Consider the following 6,252-nt stretch of genomic DNA (forward strand, 5'->3'; position numbering starts at 1 on the left):
AACGGAAGTAACAACAGTGCTGGGATCACAGCTGGAAGATGCTGAAGCAGCAATATTATGCCTAATTTAGCATGAGATGCAACCAGGAGGGGGACAAATACTCATCTGGCAGGGGACTGTTCATTCCCAGGGGATAATTTGCAAAGAGAGGCACAAAGCACAAATGCAGAGGCAATGGGGGGAGGGAGGTTGGCTTTGAGGTATAGACTTGTCCATCCCTCCTATGCAAACTAGCAGCGCGTTCTGGTTTATTCCTGAGGGACATAGTTTAGTTTTTACATTGGCTTTCCTAGAAGCCAGAGCGAAAGGGGTGTCACAACACAGAGCGCAAAACTTGATTGCTGCCCAATTAAAACCACAAACCTGTTCTCTTCCAATTCTTTGCATTTATTCAAGATTAAAATAAATCAGAGTTTATGCTGGGGAACCAAAGGAGCCTAAGGCAGCAGGGAAAGCCCGGAAGGGAATCGCACTGTGAAGGTGCAAGTGTTTCCCCATCTTTCTAAGCTGGGATCTCCTGTGTCAGTTCCTAGTGGTGATGGGCTCCTCACTGTCTTCACATGGAGGTTGGTTCTCCCGCTTCCTGCTGCGCTGGTTCTTCTCCAGTGTCTTCCCATGCTGACCTCCCAGCTGCCTTCCTCTCTCTCTCTCTCTCCTCTATAGCTCCTGCCCGGATTTCTGACACTATCCCAGACCCATTCCTTATGCTGCAGAGTGTCCATGGCTCTGTCCTCTGCACGTGACTTCAGTTTTGGAAGCTTCACTCTTGGAGTCCCAGAGTCTTCATTCCCCTGCTTGTCTCCTGGCTCAGTAGCTCCTGACCCCTCCCTCAGACAGTTTCCCAGGGGAGAAGCTTGGGGATGCATCACTTGGGACTTGTAAAACTAGGTTAAGAGGGAACAATCTTGCATTGACTGGTGAAAGACTGGACTGGTGAGGATCTCATAGAGCAAATAGGGCTCAGCAGAGGTTTCCATCTTGTAACTTCTGTGACTCTTCCTGCATTTCCCCAGTAGTCAGGTAGGACAGCAGGTGCTTTCAGCACCATCACCTGATGTTGCAAATGTCTCAGCATTTGAATTCTGCACCTTTGCCTCCATTTGGCTCATGCAGACAGACATTGAGTTGCTCAGAGCAGAAGAAGCAGGATTGCCCCATGGGTGAGGGTGCAGACACGATGTCCTGAACACAAGGAGCGGGATTCTCAACCTCAAAAAGCAAACGCCATCCACCGCCATCACTTTAAAAACCCAGGCGCCACATTGCTGAACTTTGGGAGGACTGTCGCAGGAGGTTAAAAACCCCTAGCTAAGTGGCAATTTTAGCCTTGGCCCAAGACGATAATTGTTCACTTAAAAAATCTAATGAACAATAGGCAGGAGCGCCGCCAGCTTTTCTGCCACCCTAGGTGGCGGAAGGTCCCGCCCCGAAATGCCACCCCCCACAGAGGTGGCAGAAGGTCCTGCCGCCAAAATACCGCCGAGGTCGCCACCCCGCAAATTGTAGTGCCCTAGGCGACCACCTAGGTTGCCTAATGAGTTGCACCGGCCCTGACAATAGGGTAAGATTGCCAGTCTCTGTGAGGGAGGGGCTGTGGATTGGAATAGCAAGGGATGATGCAAGTCAGGGTTGTGGGACATCAGCTGAGCTGTGTTGGGATCCAGGGCTAGAACAGCAAGGAGTGTTGCAGGTCAGAGGTAGGGTATGTTTGCAATCCTGTATGGAGAAGCTTGGATGGTTACTGTTTCCATTCACTCTCCAGCTAACCAGTACTGAGAGCCTTTCATTTTTACTAGAGCCAACTTCTCCACATTTTTAAAGGGAAAGCCACAGTAAACTGAGTGGCAAATTCCACTGAGAGTCATACAAGGTTGCTCTGTTGTGACATATCAGGGCATGTTAGTGTGCCACTTGGTCCTTGTGTCTCTTAAAATAACAGAAAAGTGGAAAAGATCAAAGCCAGCACCACATAGAGCAACATTTGTTACCTTTTTAGGATGACATTAATATGTGGTTATGGTCAGAAAAGTCACTCTAAAAATGGCACCATGTTGCTGAATATATCTGCCCCTCGAAGCAATTTCTGAGTCATAACTGCTGACAGAAACGAGGTTTAGCTACTTTGGGCCCCGTACACCCAATAGAGATATGGAAAAGCCATATGTTGTCCTGACTTACACCCCATCCTAAAATCTCAATTCCTCTTGATGTGTGATGTATGAATTAGAAAGAACTCGGCATGAGTTTCATTTACTAGATCATGCTGGCTGTTAGCGTTCTTGTTTTGACTTGTACAGTGGGCAAATTCAAGCTGGAAATCACAGAGGTTGACTTATGAATCGTTTGTTTCTGGTAGCAGCCAGAACATACTAGGCACTTTCTGAAGTCCTCACAACCTGAAGGAAATAAAATGTTACTAACCCAGTGGGACCCAAACCCATGAGCTTTGGCATATCAAACCATTGTCCCTAATAAAGAGATGCAAAAAAGGCCAGGTGTCAGTTACAGCCCCCGAAGGGGAACAAAGTTTACGTAGGGTCATGCACAAGGCAGATTTTCTCACACTGAAAGTACCAGCCAGCCGAGGCTCCTGCTGCTCAATTTAGTGATTCTGGGACTCGTCTCTGCCCTTCCCACTGTCCATGTAGTTTGTCATGTTGAGGACAAGATAGTAAATTACATGTGAAAAACAGAAAATGACAATTGCCACTGGGGCTCTTTGTTAACCTTTAAATCGACCACTATTAGAGATACGATTAACCAAACTACAAAATAAAATTTCAGACACCTCTTAAAATTATTCTCCAGCTTTGGAAAGATACACGCCAGTCCTGTGTCTCCTAGTGGGTACATTCTGTCCCCCTGACGCTCCCACTTGAAAGCATATTCATCTCAGAATATAAGGCAGAACTGTTCCATAGCGCAAAGAGGCCTACAAATAACTTTCTGCATTAAAATGGCTCAGAGAACCTCATTTTTATCCCACAAGTGCAGGTTAATAGATAATCTTGCAGCCAGGTCATATGCTATTGTACCTCAAATACCCAATTGTATATTTTCGTGTAGCTTGGCTATTTGGAAGCATCTAACATATAATTTCTTTTACCTTTATAAAAAATGCAATCAAACCTTTTCCAGTATGTACTGCATTTAGTATCAATGTGTTTTCTGTATGATGGTGACGCAATTTATAAAATATATTGGCCATGTATTTAGTAATATACATGGAACATAGTTTAAATTATTCCAAAGTTGGCTGCTTCCTAATATTTAAAATACTTGTGATAACACAATACATTTTAAATATATATCAGGGCATAAAACCTATGCGGAATTTTATTAAAACAGGGGAATTTTGCATCTTTATATGGTGAAACCATTTTAAAGATGGCCTCATATTTTGAATGTCAGGAAAACTGACCAGTGTTGTGTATTTAGATGGGTTTTGTAAATGTGCAAAACATTCCACAGAGCACCATATACTCCTTGGAAAATATATATTCCCTCATGGAAATGTTTATGAAAGATTTGAAGGGCTTTGTAAGCTCAAAGAAAGCTCCTCGCCCCCCACTTATCCCAATCAACACACATTGAGTGGAAGAGCTGGATTCTCCCACACAGGGTGACCAGACAGCAAATGTGAAAAATCGGAACAGGAGATGGGGGGCAATATGACCCTATATAAGAAAAAGACCCAAAAATCAGGGCTGTCCCTATAAAATCGGGACATCTGATCACCCTACTCCCACAACATGAGAGACTGGAGGATTGTTCTCGAGAAGATACATTAGCACACAATTGGTGTGTCCCCAGTTCCTGGGAATTAAATCAAGGCACAAAGACTCCCTCCTAGGAAGTATGTGTCTGAATTGTATGAATCATGCCTGAACTGCTACTACGCACCCCATCCTCCTGCCACAATCCCCTCAGGCTGCTTTAGGCTTCCACTGCTCCCTCCCCCCCCTCAAACTCCACTGCCACCCCAACCAACCCTGCCTGCCCCCCCTCAGCTGCCTAAAGCTCCCACTGCCCCCCACAAACTCCTTCCTTCCCAAATGGGGTTCCACTCCCATTGATTTGTTGTGTTTCTTTGGGCAAGTCACTTCACTTCCATGTGCTTCCATTTCACCACCTCCAAAATGGGGTAATTATAGTGTAAAAGTCAGCGGTTCTCTAGGAGGTCCTGGCTTTCACAGTATAAGCCGGGGAATGGTCCCGCTATTGTGGGGAACTTTCCTGGCTTCTGCACTACCCCGGTGAAGTGGGCTAGCGAAAGGATCTGAGTCCTCGCTCCCACTCCCTTTACCCAGAGGCCTCCCTGCCCTTGAGGGCTCCCCTTCCACTCTCCTGTCTGGCAGAGTCCTCGTAACCCCAACAAGGCTGGGCCCAGGATTCCTGGGGGGCTCAAATCCCAACCCTGCTGTGGTCACCTAGGACAGGGGGTAGGGTGTCCCCATTCCGGGGTACCCTCTCTGCACTGGGCACCTCCCTGACCCACTGATTATTCCATACAATTTAAAGCAAATACAAGTTGTTTAATTAACAATTAATCTAAAGAAAAGAATAAGGAAAAATTAGAAAGGTTAAAGGAAAACACATCACCCCACTCTGTGGCAGGGAACATCACAAACAGTGTCTCTGGATATCAGGGCACTTCGCAGTCTGTTCCTTGTAGGTCCCAGATTTCCTTCTCAGGCCCTGGCTGTGCTGCAGGGATGCTGCAGGTTGGACACTTGCAATGGTGGTGGCCACACACCTCCGGGCTTTGAGTGGTGGGACCCTTCTTCCCAGCGTCAGCCCCCCGTCAGGTTACGGTCCCCCTCCCAGTCGGACCTGCAAGGGCCCTTGGCTAGGGGTGTCTTTTCTGTGCTGGGCCCTTTGCCCAAGGTCCCCCCTTGGCTGGCCCCACTTGCTCACCACACCTGGCTCTGTGGCTGCAGCTCTACTCCCAGCACAGGATCTGCTCTCCCTGGGCTGCGTCTCTGGCTGCACCTCTGGCCCCTCTGGATCTGGCACGGTTCTGCTCTCCAGCTCAGCTTGGGCCCCTGCTTTCTCCTTAGCTCAGCCCCACTCAGTCTGACACAGGCAAATCCAACTCACATGGAGGACGGGACCCACCCTGGCCTCCTGTCATGCTGATTAGCCTGCCCGCCCTGTCAATCAGGCTGACCTGGAGCATTGGCCTCTCCCCATTGTTCCCGGGGACTGTCAGTCTCAGGGTCCTGATTTCCCATCGATCCCTCCCCTTTTAGTGCTGGGAGCTAGCCAACCAAAACACCCCCACTGAATGTTAGTAAGGGGCAACAGTCCCCTTACAACAGTGCTGCACACAGGAGTTACCTGGAAAGTGAACGTGACAGAAGGACTAGAACTCAGAGCCTCCTGCTTCCATATCAAAGGCTGCTAGCACCTGAACTAGAAGGAAATCTTCATTAGTGGATAGCAGTGCAGGGACTGTGACACATGGTTGAACAGTTCCAACCCTATCCAGCAAAGGACACATGCATGCTAGCCAGCTCATCGGAATACCTACCAGGCAGGGGTCAGATGAAAGATGCTACACAAAGGCAGGGTATTGTTATTTATACCAATTCAGAGCACCACTTCTGTATTCACCTTTTGCAAATATGTGCGGGAAGGTTTAATCCTGATCTGTGAATTTCCATCCTTATGGCATGTATGTCTTCACCTTATGTGGGAAGAACATAGGAACAAACCTTTCGCTCTTAGGTGCTGCTGGCAACAATTCAGAAAAGGCTGTTTGTTTATATGTGACAGCCGCGTTGAGTATGGGCCAGGCCTGTCTGTGCAAGTGGCCACTGAGGGTATGTGTGTGTTATTTAGAGTTTCATCTTGTTCCCAGGAGCAGGGCATGTATCGACCTGCTTCTGGGTGCCTGATAACAGAACGTTTTGAGCAAGGGCCTTATGAAAACGCTTTTCATGGGCCTCACAGAAGGATGGTTGTTTCTGGGCCCCTTCGACCTCCCCATGTGGGACACTTGTCTGTTTGAAATATATGGAGCCTGGAGAGAACAAGACAAAGTGAAAAGAGGAATTTACGGCTGCTGAGATCCAGCCCTGGGCTGCGATTCAAGCCCAGCAGCAGGCATAGCTGCACTCAAGCAGGTTTTTCTGAGCAGCCCCGGCCCTGTGGGAAGCAGGGAGAGGACCTCATCAAGGCCATCACTGTAACCAGCTGACGCCAGCATTGCTCTGCGGCCTGAGGCCCTTCCAAGGAGCGAGCCACAGC

The sequence above is a fragment of the Malaclemys terrapin genome, chromosome 10 (assembly GCF_027887155.1).
Source record: "Malaclemys terrapin pileata isolate rMalTer1 chromosome 10, rMalTer1.hap1, whole genome shotgun sequence".
Taxonomy (NCBI): Eukaryota; Metazoa; Chordata; order Testudines; family Emydidae; genus Malaclemys; species Malaclemys terrapin.